Source organism: Scomber japonicus, chromosome 14 (genome assembly GCF_027409825.1).
Source record: "Scomber japonicus isolate fScoJap1 chromosome 14, fScoJap1.pri, whole genome shotgun sequence".
Taxonomy (NCBI): Eukaryota; Metazoa; Chordata; class Actinopteri; order Scombriformes; family Scombridae; genus Scomber; species Scomber japonicus.
In genome coordinates this window covers 18,420,398-18,437,917 of record NC_070591.1, presented here as the reverse complement: position 1 = coordinate 18,437,917, position 17,520 = coordinate 18,420,398, and positions in this window count along the sequence as shown.

The window sequence follows — 17,520 nt, the reverse complement described above, 5'->3', positions numbered from 1 at the left end:
AAAAGAAAAAAAGAAAGTATAAAAAAAAATAGTTGTAATTTCGGTTGCAAAAAAACATCAACTTATCTACTGCACAAGCATAAATAAATAGTATAAATTTAAGGCGTTATTTTACCCAGATTCTATACTTTTTACATCCCTGTAGTATTGGTGCTCCTTTTGAATACTGTATGCCATTATATAAACCTCACTAAGTTACAGGGGAACACTGTAGTACAATGCATTTTGAATAGTTTTTAACAGTTAATCAGGTATTTTTTTTAAAAATCATTGTTTTAAAGAAAGTGTAGTAATGCCACAAAGTTTTGCTTCTCATCTAGATTAGGTAAGGTAAGAAGAGTTTAAATTGAACAAAGCACTTTATTTAAAATCAGTATTGTAGTTTTGCCCCTCCCCCCCTCCCCCATTAGTCACCAAATTGACATCTTGACATCCAAAAAACTAAAAAGATACATTATTGTTTTTACATTTCAGACAATGAAATATAAGGTTATATATATTTAATTTACATATGCAATGTACTATTTAACTTTATTTATTCAAGGAATTCACACATTCACAACATCCTCAGTGAAGAGTTTGCCAGCTAGAGTTTAACTTTCATTTCTAAGACTTTTTTTGTTGTTGTACTGACATAAATTAAACTGAGAGAAAAATAATTTCATAGTTACAGAACATACATTTAGAAAACATTCTGAGCAGATGAATAAGAGTTGATTTATTTTAGTTATTAAAACAACTGTAAGTGTACAGTTTTTTTCTCTTACAACCTCTCTGATGGGAGAGAAAACCAGCCTGACAAAACCACAGTATTGTGGTAGGCAGGCAGGCTGGGTTTTGAGAGCATATAAAAAGCCTTTTAATTATGTCTGTTTGGGTTAGACTTAAGGTTACGGTTAAGGTTAGGGCTATAGGATGTGCTTTATAAAGAAATGGTATATAAACTATGGTATTGTTGCTTATTGAATGACGGAAAGAGAACAAATCTGCACTTTCATCTTTACATGAGTGAAAAGACAGATTATGAGATTCTGAGAGGTTTAGTTAAGGGTGACAGTGATTGAAATACAAACCAAGAAAGTAAGAAAGAAGGGACTTAAGTTTGTAGAAAGACTTGCAGATATACACGTTTTACAACCAGAGCTGCCTTTTTGTAGACCACAAGCTGGCATTTTCAGCTCCCCAAAGAGAACAACATGTTTGTCTGGGAGAGAAAATAAACTCCTCAATTCATGCTCCACACAGTAAACAGTGGCCTTATTTGTGCTAAACCCTCGGCCTGCCAAAGCATACTGTATTTTTCTACATCTTTGCTGAATAAGTCACATTTAAGATCCCCATTAAACAATGATGCAACTGCATTTTCTTTACAACATGGAACTTGTGTTAATCATGTTGTTCTAGCCCATTCATGTGTTTGATGTGTTCAGCTTAATGTCCTCAGTGGTTAAAACCTGTTAAGATGTTTTTCTGATGCACAAGACATGTCATGTAAAGGACTCCTCATAAAGACAACTGTAGACATTAAGTCCTTTCACAGATTGTCGACCTCCTCACTGGACCCTTGTGACTTTGATTCCATGAATAAGGTTTAGAAAGAATTGTAGTATTTTTTTAATAAATTAATTTTTATAAGCATTAACACCACCATTTCAAATTCAGCCCCATTACTTAATATGATCAAACTGTTGAAAGTCTAATCAGACTGATGATATGCTTTTCTGTTGTTTTGTGCTTGTGTACAGTTGCTATTGACATATTATTATGGTCTGTTCTATGTGTTATTTAAAATTGTATGCCATTCTCATATCTTAGGTTGGTTCATATCCACTACACTCATCATATTGCTGTATGTGCACCCATGTTGTAGTTATAGTACTGGGATATTGTTTTCCATGGCCAGTCCTGCTTATATTTTGTTTTTAAAGCTGAGAGTGTAAGCTACACGGTGCTTATCTACAATCATATTCATAGAAAGCTGTGCTCTCAGGGACTTTGACCTCAACTAAAGAGAAAAAAGAACATTGCATGTGATGTGATTTGAGTTACTTTTAGCTGTGATGCATTCATGATAACAACAACTGGCTGTTTTTTTCATGATCAGCACTCTTTCAAAGTAATCTGTACCCACATGTTTATTTTGCTGTTAAAATGAAAGTTATGAAGATGATAAGTGTGTTTTCCTTGAGGAAAGTTGGGTTAACTATGGGTAGACAATGGCTGGGTCAGAGGCAAATTTCAGTTGAAGAACAAATCACAATCCATTCATTCATCATTACTGTGAATCAATAAAACTTCATCACATACTAAGCTGTCCTCTGCTTCCTGCCTCCTTCTTATTGTAAATGTATGACCCTGCAGAAGATTTGTTAATGATGAACTGGCTCAGACTGTTTTTTCCACACCAAGAAGACTATAGATGTTGTATTATACTGTAGCATTTTCCTTTCCTTCCATTTTGTGGAAAGATCTGATATGCCCTAACTGGTTGGTCAGTCTGGCTTTTGGGTTTTTAGACACTTACAGACCAGAGGAATACTGGTTCTCTGTTTTACAAGGTTTCCCCTTAAAACGACGAGGCTACCCAAAGTCAACCCTTTCAAGTTGTTAGATTTTCTGTGATTTAATCCTTTGCAAATACTGCCCCTTATGGGAACCGAAAAGTTTCTGTAACAAAAATACACAAAAAGTGTCCAAGAATTAATGACTAAATTTAAGTATATCAAATCTAGTGGGAGTGGGTGGAATAATCAGCTATGTCTGGAAAGGAAATTTACTTTTAACAAAAGTTTGATTTGATCATGGCTGACAAATCCACCCAGAAAGAAAACAGCGGAGCTGTGAAGTGGTCACTTACTGAAATGAAACAGATGCTGGGTAAACAGGAAAGGAGTAGATGAAAGCAGAGCACCTGGTTACACACAGCATACTCACACACATTTAGCAAACTTTCACTTTTAGCATACTGTATCCCTGTAAACATACATACTGAATATATGTACAGTAGACTCCACAGGTTATCATTTATATTAAATCTTTATGTTTTTTGTTTTTTTTTAACCTGTGAAAACAAAAATGTGCAAGGTGCAGTAAAGATAATACTGTGTGCTCCTCATGCAGCTAAGAGCTCAAATGATAATCTCCAGACATTAGACACTGTGTCTAGAACATGTTAAAGAGAATATAGTTTCCTCTGAACTTGATTACATCTCCAGAAAGGCGTATTCTTGTGAAGTCTGGACATGTGTGGACATCACACATCCAAAATGAGACAGAATCACTTCATCAGGGATTAATCAGAATCAGAGAATGAAAGCAATTTGAGGACAAGAAAGCGAGTTGAGGAAAACGGCATTCATAAACACTACGCAGCCACGCAGTTCTCATTTTATCCTTACAGGCCCACTTCCTGTTTGCAGCACGTGTTTTTATTCGGGAGGCCCCTTGCCACCCCACCCTGATCCGATGGGGACCACAGACAGGTCCACAATGGAGACTGTGTGCACTCTCTGAATGACAGACCTGTCTATACAAGCCATAAGGAACCCCCACCCTATCACACACACACACACATACACACCCACACACAAACAACTGGACTGCATAGCAGGTTCTGCCGTCATCTCTTTGAGAAGCAGTGTTCCATGGTTTATAAGGTAGACAGACATGGAGAGAGATTTTTCTGATCAAGCTTCAGATTATTGAGGAGGAATGTCTTCACTGAGAGCCATGCATCAGCTTTGATAATAGCAACTGTCTGGTTTTGTGCTGCCCTCATGATGACTTGCTTTTTTATCACATTAAATGTGATGAGCTGCTGCTGCTGCATAATCTGAGAAGCTGATGAGAATGCTCATTAGTGTTTACTTCCAATTATGAGTTATTTACCTATTTTTTATTTACCTGTCCATTATTTTGAATGTGCACAGTATGTAAATGTGTTTCCACATTTTATGGATCATAAGCAGACCGCCTGACGTAGGGATAAATCAGCCCCTTACCCATCACCTGTGGGACTGTTCACTGATAAGAAGATGCTCTCCTGAATAATGAATGCATTTGCATAATTGTCCCATCCGGTTGAGAGAAAAACACATTATGAGATACATTTAATTTTCATGTCAGGCCCATTGGGAGAGTAAATGAACAGACAGTGCGATACAATAATTTACAGAGGCAAAGAGGATGCTTGTAAATGAGTGCAATTCCTTTTCTTAGGTGCTTGTAAAATTTTATCTACCGCCGTATGTGCTTATGGTATTGTTTGCATGATGCCTATTAGTGAAAGCATCTTCATGTGCATGCACGTGCTTGCTCACATACATCACCCCCCTCCAACCCTTTCAAACCACCCCAATCCTCTCCCCTGTGAGATTTACTGCAAAACAGCCCTGTGAGAGAGTACACATGCACTGCCCAGTCTCCGTACTGCACCCTGACAATTACTGCTATATATACCACTCCAAATGAGAGCCATGAACCGGCGTGATTATAGGGTGGAGCAGAGGCAAAGAGGGTGAGGTGGGGAGGGGGGGCGAAAAAGTGAGGCGAGTTGAGAGAGAAGGGGAGAGAGAAATTTAAGAGGGAGAGAGACAGAAAGAAGGATGACAAGTGCTGTAAATTGTATCGTTTTTCATAAATCATAGTGTATTGTATACAGCAGGCTTCATTGTAGTCTGAGTAGCTTCCTTTTTAAAATAGTAAAGTGGAGATTGATGCAATTAAAGAGATGGGAAGCATACAAGGAATGGGCAGCATCTCCTGAACTTTCTTGTGTGAAAAAAGTCAAGAAGATGAACTCTGAATGTCTGGATGTTTCTCCTCAATAAATTACAAGGTGGAGCTTTAAATGTCAGAATAGTGTATGTGGCTGAATTTACAGTAACATTTGGTAAAGAAGTGCTGCCCTCTTCTGGAAGTGAGGAAATAAATTGAATGTGAATGAAAAAAAGAAGAAAAAAGCAGAGCATTTCCTCACTGAAAGCAGTATTAAGTTTAAAGATATAAGCCCGTGCTTCTCCTTTTTTGAATAGATTGACCACAGTAGGGGTAGAGAAGAGGATGTTGAGATAACAGAACAAACAGAGAGATTTATGGAAGCCTAACAAGAATACAGAAGAATTATGTTTGACACAAACATCCTGGTAGGTGAGGAAGCGTCCACAGGCTGTAAACAGTCAGTCTCCATACGTCCAGCCACTTCTCACTTTCCCGTCGGCTGTCCAACACTGAGCCTGTCACTTCAGCTGAGTGACAGCCTGCTGTCAGTCAGAGGGCTACCCTGTGTGTTCACCTCAAACCAGCTGACATCAAACTGCCTAGAAAAGAGGCAGCACACCTTCAAAAGAAAGATTTGTAACACAGGAAGTAATGTAACAGCAGAAATCCCCACATATGATGGATTAAACTGGATATAATGGATGCAGGTTGTTGCAAAGCTCAGGCACAGGTGATGAGCCATTTACTGAATAGATCAGTCTACCTTATGAGGTCATGATACTGTGGTAAAAGGGGTGATCTGGGTAGGGTTGAGTAGAGAAATCGCTGTTCTCTTAACCCCCCCCATGAGTGGAAACCAGCCCTGTGGGGGGAGGAGGCGGGGGGTGTAGCAGGATCATATTAACCATAGACCAGTTTTCATCGTACAGAGACCAACGCTCCGCCTCACTTCAGCGACTTGCATAATTGGAAGCATCTTGGCATGAAGATAGAGTCAAGGTGGCATATCAATGGGTGCATACTCCAAGGGCATGTAGATAAGAAAAGGCTGCTTCTCTTAACAGGTTGTGTCCATGATAGGGTCACTGGCCCTCCCTAAAAAGACGGCAGCCTGGTTGTTGACTCACATACAAATAGCTGTAGCTGTTCAGTGGTGTGGAGCCTTGTAGGACAATCCACTTCCAGTGATGCTCATCCTGAACACCAACAAGCTTGTTACCATGCCTCATTTTCATTATGTATGCATGTATAGAAGCAGAGGATTCCTGCTGTTCAGGGTAAAGAAACCAGGTGATGATATTTTCGCAGTGACTAAATGCAACATGACTGAAAATCTACTTAGGATCACTAACTTGCACTATAGATTTATTGCATGTAAGTGATCTATTTCTACTGTCCTGAGATGTTGTGTCAAGAGCAGTTGGTTGATATGTTAAGTATTACATGTTAAAGACGCATTCCAGCAATTCAGTAATACGATTCAATAATACAGTTAGGGGATTTAAAGACAGAAACAGATTTAAGACAGAGTCAGTCTTGCATGGGCTAAGATGTCTTTCTGGAGTCATTTAAACTCCATGCTCCTCTTTGCAAAGTAGGATTTCTGTTTTAAAAAATCCCCAAGTTAATGCCAGAGTAACCTTGATGATGTCACAATGAAATCAACATAATTGCAAATCAAGTTATACACTGATTCAGTCATACAATGGTTGGTTCCTCTTTCCCACACCTACTTGTTATAATGATGTCATGATGTCACAATGACGTCATCAGGGTTATTTTCTCAGACTTGACAAATCTCCTCCAGAGCCAAAAACAACTGTTTACACATGCTGAGTGTTATCCCAGTGACCAGCAAACTAGTCTTTAGCAAAACCTTTAATAAAATATTTTTCTGATAGCTGTGGTATGTTTTAATGTTTGGGTTTTATTTTTATTTCTCATATTGCATGTTTTTATGTTTTTTGTTTCCAATTCTTACTGTTAAATGTTTGTTTTATGTAAAGCACATTGAGTTGCCATTGTGTATGAAATGTGCTATATAAATAAAGCTGCCTTGCCTTGCCTTGCCTAGAATAAAAAAACTGCTATTCAGTGCACAAAACTAATCAACTGAATTACAAAACAAAAATATAAATATCAATCAAAAACTTAATTTTTTGTTTGTCTTTACTGACTTTAAAAACAAATCATTCTTCTGAATAACAAAATCTCGATCATATCATGATCATAGGAGTCTAGTGAAAGACAATAAATTATAATATTGAATTATTGGCTAGCTCTAATATAATTTTTAAAGCCTGTCATAAACGGTCAGTTCCTCTTTATCCCAGCTAAGCATTCTCTATCACCCCACTGCTTCCCATCCTGTAACAGTATCCACTCCGCCTCTCCAGAAGGAGGAGAAGATCAGGACTTCCTCTACACAAATAAAAATGTGTTCCAAGCCGCATTAACCCTGCATCCTTACTGCCTTTCTGACTTGAAACATTTTATGAGCAGGGAGTTTGTCGGCACCCTCAGACTCTAACAACAAGAGGAGCCATGCTTTATGCACTGCTGCCTCACCAGCACTACTGTTTACTAGACTCCATTATTATTTAACTACATGTACACTACGAAAGGTCACATTTTGGACTTCCATTTATCACATCTCATTATGTGATATATATAATAATGTAGCTTTAAAGCTGTTCTGAGCCAGGGCAGGTCAAATTTAGACAAGTCATGGTGAAGTTGCACATAATCACACTTATGTGGACACACCTTGTTGGGGCACTACTACTACTGTACTAGACTAAACCACTCTTTAATGCTTAGCCCACACAAACACTGGCTCTTGCTACTGTCTAAAAATAGGTGTTTACGCTTACTGAGAAGAAAATTATCAGCATGACAGGAATGCGTGCATATTTCCACTAATACCTTATATAAGGTGTAAAATAATGGGAACATTTCTGATTTTAAACCAAATAACCAGTGGCATGTTGTAAATTGGTCAACATGCTTCACTAGGACAAATTCATTTTTATCTCCCCATGTTTTTAATATAAAATACCCGCTTCAATAGTTTTACTTTTCAGTATGCATCCACTGTTGCCTCAATCAACTTGTATTCATTTAACAGCTACATTCCCCCGACTTGCTCTTGACTACAGCATTAGTATATGCAAAACCTCATAATCACACTGTGGCTTTGGCCCCTTGTGGTTTCTATAGCAGTAACTTAATTCTGCTCCACTAATCATAATAATTATAGATATTACAGTAGCCTTGGTAATTACTGTAGAGCAGTGGCTCCTATCCTTTAATGGATGCTTAAACAAACAGATTTCAGATAAGTTTGGGAAGAAAACTAATTTATGGCCTCAGAGGGGAGATCAATCAGGTGAAGGGGGTTGAGGATGGGAGGGTGTAATAGGGTGGAGTTCAGTAATTAATACAGAATGCTGTAAGAGGTAAAACCAGGCTCTTCCTTTTTTTCAATTCTGCTTTCCTTTCATCCCTGCATCCCTCCTTCTCTCTGTGCCTTTGCCACATTATTTATCTGTGCTGTCACACCATTGTTGTGATTATGGATGTCATACAGCTGTAAAGCGCTCCACGATCAATAGGCCTGAAATTAAACCAAAAAATGAATTTCCGCAGTGTCGGCCACATGCACTCCTGAGCAGGAATTACCTTGCAGGGGAATGGCTGATTACCCTACTGAGGAGACAGAAATACAAGAGGAAGGATAGTGCTTGGCTGAGCATTGGAAGCAGTACATGACTGAGGTTGACCGGCAGTCAGTGAGATGGCTGTTTTACAATTTTTTTCCCCCTTACAGCTACACACCACAGCACATATATTACTAATCACAGACTTTAATGTTCTTTAATAAGAGAGACTTTGACTCATTAGCATTCAGTGCTAAATGACTGAGATGTAATGTAACAAGTCTGAGGCCGTTCACTATGACACAGGCCAACTAGGAAGATGATAAGTAATTTCTCTCTGGCTGAGATCAATACACTATTAGGCATGATGAGATGAAACTGTGCTCATTACTCCTCTCATCAGGTCATTTGGAGAAGCCTGTACATGGGGGAGGGGGGACTTTGGTCAAATGACAAGACCTTCAGTGATGAACAGCTATGACAAAACAGTAATCAAGCAAAGATGCAGTAAAGTGCAGTAAAGATGTGTACAGACATTGCAGGGATTTTGTAAAGCCCGGATGGTTTGATAGCTGCAGGTTTTATTGAATAGCAACAGCACAATATGCCACTTGTTACAGGATTATGTACCCACACTTACTGTGCTTTCAATCTCGAGCTAATGGTGAAGTTGCCACTTATCCTTAGTGGCTAGAGAGAGAAGACAGGGTGTCATGTAGCGTAGCTCAAGTGACAAGGAAGGTGGTAGGCAGGCAGACTCAGGCTGTCATTTGAATGAGTAAAAAATGATTTATTCAGTCTGGCATAACAACAAAAAGAATGTGTATCCAAAATTAAAAGAATACAAACACTCAAAAATGAATTGTTTAACTCAAGATACTCAACTAAGGCATGAACAAGTTCACACACCTACACCTTCATCCTCTGACCTCCTCTAAACCTACATCTCTCCCCTTAAATAGGCCCTCCACTCAATTAGGCAGAACCATTACTGCAGGGGTGTTCTCTCCCTCTTACCAACTGGCACTCAACAATGCTACTTGTATCAGTCAACACTGTGTACCACCCATCATTCCCAACATTTCCATAAGGCAAAACAATGAATCAAAAACATGAAATCAGCCCTTTTAACCGAGTAAAATAAATCCCCCATGCTTAGTCCAACCCACTGACATCACCAGTGTATAAATACAGGAAGTAGTTGGGCAGTTCTTCCTTTTGTTTGGTAAGCACATGGTGGCTTTGGTAAGTAAAGAAAGGCAATGCATAATTTATGAAACTCAAAACTAAACCCAATAAAGATTAACCTTATACGTCTGTTTTAGTTTAACCAAAAGTTTGCTGAATGTAAATTGTAACCAAATATAATGCAAAACAAACAAACCCAGGATAATATGTATCTGCATATAATTACTGGTAAACTAATGGTTTAAACAAACATACATAGTCAAATTAATAAGTTAGCTGTTGTTGATGGTGAAAAAAGGAAGTGACAAATGATGGATTTCACCCACTTTGCATTTAAAATACCTGATAAAATACCTCCTGAATCTCCCACAAACTTGCTTGCCTTTTACCATCTCCCCCTTCACATCCTTCCGCCGGAGATGGACGCATCCTTTTGTTTCTCACTTGTTTCCCTTGTCCTTCATTTGGAATCGATTTGCTATTAATGCAGAAGCATCACAGAGGGAGGGTGACATAGGCCAAGGTGGCTGCAACCGCTTGACAGGCTTCTTCATCTCTTGAAAAGGAAGTTTGGTTTACATCAGCCATGGGGCGGGAACTGCCATTGGGAGACCTGAGGGCTAATGGGCTGGATTTATGCTCTCCTCTCCTCCTCTCAGTGGACCAAGTTAGGAGAAACTGAAGTCACTGATCTGAGGTCTTTTTAGTGTTTGGACTCAGATAGCTTATGCAAGATCTATGCTACAGAGAGACATTTCTACTTGTTCATGTGATGAGCAGTGAAATATGAGTTTTAATGCGTTTACATAACTCAGTCAAGCACTCCACCTAAAGTCATTTCTTTCATTTCCCCTAACCTGACATGTCAAGGCACATTTCATTCATCTCTCCTCCAAAGAGCCTGTTACAGAGCAATAACCACAGTTTGCTTTTCAAATCAATTTGACAAATCCTTGGAGAATAGTAAAACAGACTCAGAGCAAATAATGGCATGACACACTGCATTAGCTGATAAAATATGACTTAAGACTGACATGTAACCACGTGGCTTACAGCTTCTGGGTTCACAAGGAAAACATCATGTTCTGTCACTTATTACGCTGCGGTAAGATGTCAATACAGGTTAGCATTTTGAACACACAAAGGACAGTGACACCTGGAAGCAAAGTGTATTATAGCTCAACGCAGTCACCAGAACTGTCTCCGCCTTCAGCTCTGACCCAGCTTCTTGTGAAAGTGATGGAAACATCATGTGACTTCATGCCCTCATTTCACTGTCAGACTCAAAGGATAAAAAAGTTAATTCTAGTAATTAATTCCTGAATTCATTTGTATCACCTCAAATCTAAAATATGCATGTAACAACAGTGTTTATCTTTTATGTTTTCTGATGACTCTGCCATTCAGATATTTTCCTCTTTCCTGCTGTTTGATTCTCTTTCTGTTCCCACTCCTCCCTCCTCACGCCATCACTCTCCGCATCCTCGTGAGCATCGCAGTGACTGAACTCATTCTAAACTATTTATTTGCTTTATTTCCTGAGATCAGCTATAAAGAACAAACACTATTAAGCCAGCCAATCAATAAAGGAACATCAGCGCTCTTGCCCCCCCTCTCTCTGCAAAATAGATTTATATCTTCTGCCTGGGCAACATAAATCACATATTCATACATTAAATTAAAAATGTGATTGATAGCAATGCAGAGAGTGTGTACAAAACCTCATAATGTAAAAAAACAAAAAAACAAATATTAGTTGGGGACTGTGGAGGGTGAAGAGAAAATAAACATTGTTTTCCAAGTGTAATACTTCATAGTCTTGTGAGGACATAAGAGATGAATTGTTGCTTTGGGAAAGAGGAAACTGACACTTTCTATGATTGCAGTTACAGAAGCAGATCATGTTAATATAATTCATAGATCCAATGTTACTGAGCAGTTGTCACATAAAAAACATGTGCTGTAAGGAGGGCCAACTCTGGGTCCAAGAGACATTTATCTTTACTTTAAAGGAGCTGGTCAGCTTCCAGCCTCTATCCTCTGCATGTCATTCTGTGAGGTGAACTGAGTGTGGAGAAACAGGTTCATTCACAAAGTGACACTTAATGGGATATATACAGATTGTGTCATGCATTACAGGGCCCAGTGGTTATGGGAGCGTTCCAGAGGAGAGAGGCAAAGAAATATGGCAGCATCCATCAGAAGCTCGGCCAGAGTGGAAAAGGTGCAGGAACACAGAGGGAATGAGGGCTGGGGGTTGGGGGGCTGCCAAGGACATTTAAGAGAGCTGTCAGGGTAGGCTGATCTATGAATGACCATATTGGCTAAACCTATATGCCAGCATGTCTATGTGTGTGTGGGTGTGTGCTGGGGAGAGGCACAAATGCAGTCACACTAATGCATGCTGCACTCACACCCTGGAGTATCAAATCTGAATGCACAGGTTCAAAGATCAGATCATCCATACAGACAATCAAATGTTTTCATTCTGAGCAAGAGAAGAAACACAGAATAAAAACACCATCAGGGTAAACAACAACAACAGAAACTGCTCAGCTGAAAAAACTGCATGTTTCTGGGAACAAAAAGTATATGTAATTATGAGTTAGAGTTAAGTTTTAGGTTATATTCTGAGACAAACACACATTAAGACAGGGCTTAAATCATAGCTCAACACAGCATGTACAATACAGAAGAAAATGAGATTCACTTTTCACTTTGTATGGGCATTAACTACGCAGGGAGCACCTAACAAAGATGGTATCAAGCTGCTTTATGGGAAATGTGAGATCCTGTAATTCAATTATTACTATTCTTTTTTATCTTGCAAGCCTCCCAACTTTATGAAAGTACAATACTAAATCCCTTAAGCACACTTTTAATGAATCATTAACTATCTATGAGGGCTCATATCTGCATAAATGTCCTTTTTTCTATCAAACAAATGCTTGAGCTGCTTATTATAATAGTAGAATAAAAATGAATGCATTTCATTTTAATTTTACGCTATAGGAGCATAAATGCAAATCTCCTTAAAATAGCCAAAAATGAAAAACAGCATATTTTGTTTGTAATTACAGCATAAAAAATTATGTTAAATTGGATGAGAAGCAGCTTCACTTCACATTTTGAGTCGACAATAGTCAATATGAAAAGACCCCTGACTCTTCTTCAGTTCTATCTGAGGCAGCCCAGCAGCAGCAGTGAAGCTGGGGTAAATTTGCGCTAGGTAACCAGCAGGCCTGTTAGCTAGAGGAGTGAATGCAAGGTAGTCCTGCCAGGGGGACACGGTATTGGTACCATTACTAAAGCTTAATGATATGAGAAGTGTTCTCCTATCCACCGCGTAGGGGATTCATCAGGATGCTGTAGCACTATACATCTTTCAACAGCCCTTAAAGAGGAAAGGGGACATTTTTTCAAAGCATAGTAAAGCAAGAGTCCTGCCCCTCCCTTCCCCATTATTCCCTTGAGCTTTATACATTCCTCATCTTCACTTAAAGAAGCTCTATTTTAAGATCATTGCATCTAAAGGAGGGAGGGGTGGCACGACCTTGGCAACGAGAGTGTGAGGTAAGTTGGTCAGAAGTGCTGGATATGTGCATGTGTATGTGTAGCTGTCTCAAACCACAACATCTTGTCTGAGATTTGTACCAGTGGTCCCCAGGGGGAAAGAATACAATTCACTCTCTGCCTCAAAGTCACACATACACTGTCACTAGCTTCAGCTGAGTGCTGATAGATGTCTCTTTGTCCCCTCATAAATAAAAACACCCTGGTCTCAGCTGTGAGAGACTGTAGATCAGGGAGTAAATAGCTGATGGTATCATGTGCTGCTCTGCGTCAAGCCTGGAAGATTTTCTCTTTTTCTAACTCTTCATATTTTGTGACCGTGTCTAGCAACCTGTAAATCAAATGGTACAGATAAAGTGAAACAGATGAGCTACCAAAATTAATAAAAGCTGAGTGTGGGTCTTTAACTTAATTTTATAGCCTGGAGTCAATATGCAGTTATCACAACATGGAAAAAAGCTCACGTTTCTGTCGTAGTATTTGCATTTTTTGAGTCACAACCACCTGCCTGGGGATTTACACCACTAGATTACAGACAATAACAGTAAAGACAGAGGTGCACTGGTTTATGACTTCAGTACTTTCAGTTTGAAGTCTTCCAGCACCAGTGAGTTTAAATTATGGTGGGAGACGTCCTTGGGATGTGAACATCTCATTTCAGCAGGCTGCACACACACAACCACACACACACAACTCATTTCATTGGGGGGTCTCTGGGAGGCTGGACTCAGTGGAGCATGACATAAGAATTATACATCTGGCAGCAGTAAACCTGCAAAAACTCTCTGTCGCTCTCTCTCTCTCACACACACACACACACACATACACACACACACACACACACTCACACACACACACACACACACACACACACACACACACACACACACACACACACACACACACACACACACACACACACACACACACACACACACACACACACACACAGTCTTGTGACTGAGACAGAAAGCTAACTTTTTGATCATCACTCAGCAGAATTATTTTTTACTTTTGAGGATCATTGATATTGATGCTTCAGACTCTACTCAATGCAAATGTGACAATGTTGCTTTATTCCATTCTTTGTCTAGCCCTCTAGTTCTCCTCAGATAACGAAAGAGAGGCGATTTTAGACCTGACTTGATGATAAAAATAATTTGTGTGTGTATGTTTCTGAGTTGATTATCATTCAGGTGTAGATCACAGATGCAGACCACACAGCTGCATCTGCATTAACACTGAAAGCCCCAGTGTTGTTTGATGGTAGAAAATGGTAGAATTTTTAAATGTGTTTTTATTTACTTTTAGAATGAACAAAACCAAGAAAAAACATAAAACAAAATGGGTCTAAGTGATGTAGTTTAACATCACATATACATCAGTGATAAGCTTGCAAAGCTTTAAGGATTGCTCTACTAACTTCAGAGAAAACCGGTACAGTACATAGAGCCAGTATACATCATATTATATCTTCTCAAGACTTATCTCCCTGGTTGAGTTCATATCTATGTGTCAGTAGTGATGATACATAAACAAAGGTAAAATAATCTGAGTGAGTCAGTGGGTCAGTCCACACAGACATCCAGGAGAAGGGTACAACTGATAGGTGCCACAGAGTAGTGCACTAGGGGGGTCAAGGTCATGCCAGTTCATCTGCTTCCACACAGTTCGCATTGGCCTCAATTGTACTGCAAGCAATAGATCCTTCTTGACATGTACTTGTCCTAATTCAACACTTAGATTTATGGTGATCACAGATGGAAAAAAAGAAATGATGGAGAATATAGTAGGAAACTAACATAATTAAAAAATCTTGATAACCCCCTGCTATTTTGAGATATGGTAAATAATTAGTAAATTTATCCATACAAAGTTTCAAAGTGAAAATTGTTGATTGTAAATTTCTTTACAATTTCCATCATCTCTCATTTTGTTGGGGGTTCTTTAATCATCTGTTTCCTGGTTATGGCTATTTGCTGGCTCCCAGCAGGAGGATATTTAGAGAATATACTAGTTTTGCTTGATGTTTCTTTAAGCCACCAACTACTTATTCCTTATTCTTTTTTTAATATTTTTGATTTGTATTGGTTGCCAGAGGTTTTACAATACAGCCACAATAGTTTTGCTTCATGGCAATTTTTACAGTCTTACGTCACAGTATCAACAGCTGACTAAGGGATGGTAACACACAGTCAAAGAAAGAAGTAAAAAGTAAATAAATAAATAAATGAAAGTGAATAAATAACAAATTTAAAAATAAATAAAACATAGAACATAACATAAAACATAAACCAAAATTAAATAGCGCCCAGGTTTAAATCAATTTCCACCAGAATCATCATCAATCGGGTGTGTCCATTACCAAGAAGAGTCTTTTACTTTTCCTGTCCTTTAGAGTCTCAGAGCTTCTTTGTCCACTTAGGAAGCAATAAATAATGGAAAATATAAAATACACCAAACATAAGCGAATATAGTGAAATTCCTTATATTCAACATCCTTTCCCATTAGTCAGATTACGTAGGTGTCAACTTCTGGTACCAACCTTAACTATGTACAACACAGAACACAACAACTGGGAGGAATGGTAATATTTAAGTCATACTTATTCCTTAGTCTTGTGATACATTTTGAGAAAAAAATGAATTTAAAAAGTGTTGAACCTGTGGGCATAAGATAATTGGAAAAACTAAATTATTATTATGAACTATTAATTAATCAAACTACAAACTAGAACCAATCCACGTGTGCAGAAAAATAATTGTAACAAGACAAAAAAAGCATACATCCGGGATGTGGTCGCACATGCATGAGACAGCAGCCAGAGCATCCCAACTAAAGCGCGGAAGCTCTGCATCCTGATTCCAGCTGCGCCCCGCTGCCACATCGTAATGAACACCTGGGAACACGCCCACCCACGCGCTCCCAGCTCCACTATTGGCTGTACGTTTAAATATTCATCAAGCTGCACGGTGATTGGCTCAAATCTCACACAAGTGATTTCATAAAGCAAATCCTTTTGGAAGTTGTGTAAAGGGAATAAGTGGCAAAAACCCTTGAGATAACTGCGGTATCCTTAGCAAAATTAACCGCCGATTGTATCTCTCTTTCTCTCTATCTCGCTGTCAATCGCTGGAGGATTTGTCGGAGTTTAGGAGCGTCTCTGCATCTGTGAGTACCTGAGCTTACTTGCTGCTGCTGCTGCTGCTACTGCTGCTGCCTGCCTGCCTGCCTGCCTGCCTTTGGGTTGAGAAGAACTGTAGCGCTCCGCTGGGATCTGCTGCAGAAAACCCCGATAGAAAAGTTGATCTCCTTCTTGATTTGAACGCAACAAATCACAAATCACAAGTATTGAGACGCTTGTTCATCATTTTTCAGCCAGGTTCAATCAGGCTGGTGATGCTGTTTTATCCTCACATACAATAACTGGATACCTCGCATACAAAGATTCCCTAAAAACTAGTAATTGCCACTGAGCAGTTAGTAAACGAGGAGATGACTGCAATTAATTATTGCAGCAATTGCATTACTTTTTTTTTTTTTTTTTTTGGGAATATATATTGTTATAGTTACAAACTATACTTATCCTTTTCTTCTGTTTTTTGTGAGTTGTATTTTGCTTTTGTACTCTGGATAATTTGTAAATAGTTGTGCATTTAAACTCCTGTTGAAACAAGTATTGATTGAGTGATAGTCAGACACCCACTTTTATTATACCTCATTTATTTAAAAAGGCATGGGGCATGTTTCAAATAGGTGGGCTTTCCAGTGTGACACCTTAAAAAACTCCTACAACTATTCAAATGATCTTCATCACAAAGTTTCCCCTGTTAAATATAAAATGTTTGTGAAGCACATGAGGCTTTTTGTGTTCAGTGTCTCAGCTGTAGATGAGGATATTTTATTGTCTAATATTCACTGAAAATGATATAAATTATGAATTAATTAGAGCTTAACATGAGAGGTAATTGCTGATTGCTCAGAGTGATTGTTAAGTGTAATTCAATGGGACCAGTACAGCACTTTGTCTGTGTGTGTGTGTGTGTGTGTGTGTGTGTGTGTGTGTGTGTGTGTGTGTGTGTGTGTGTGTGTGTGTTCTGCAGTGGGGGTGTCCTTCACAGGGAAGAGCTCCTGGAAGCGTGTTTTGAAACTGAAGATGTTGCTGGCTCTTTGTCGCAGTGTTATCAGGATCAGAGCTGGGCTTGAACGCTCCAGAAAGCACATGCTGATGTTGCACGCTGTGGTAATGGCCTCTTAATGCCAACATAAATAACCAAATGGAAAACATTTCTCTGCCTCACACAACAAAAATTTCCCAGGCTATTTCATGGTCTTTGACTGTTTTATTACAAACAATATTATTTGATGCTCCCTTCGTTT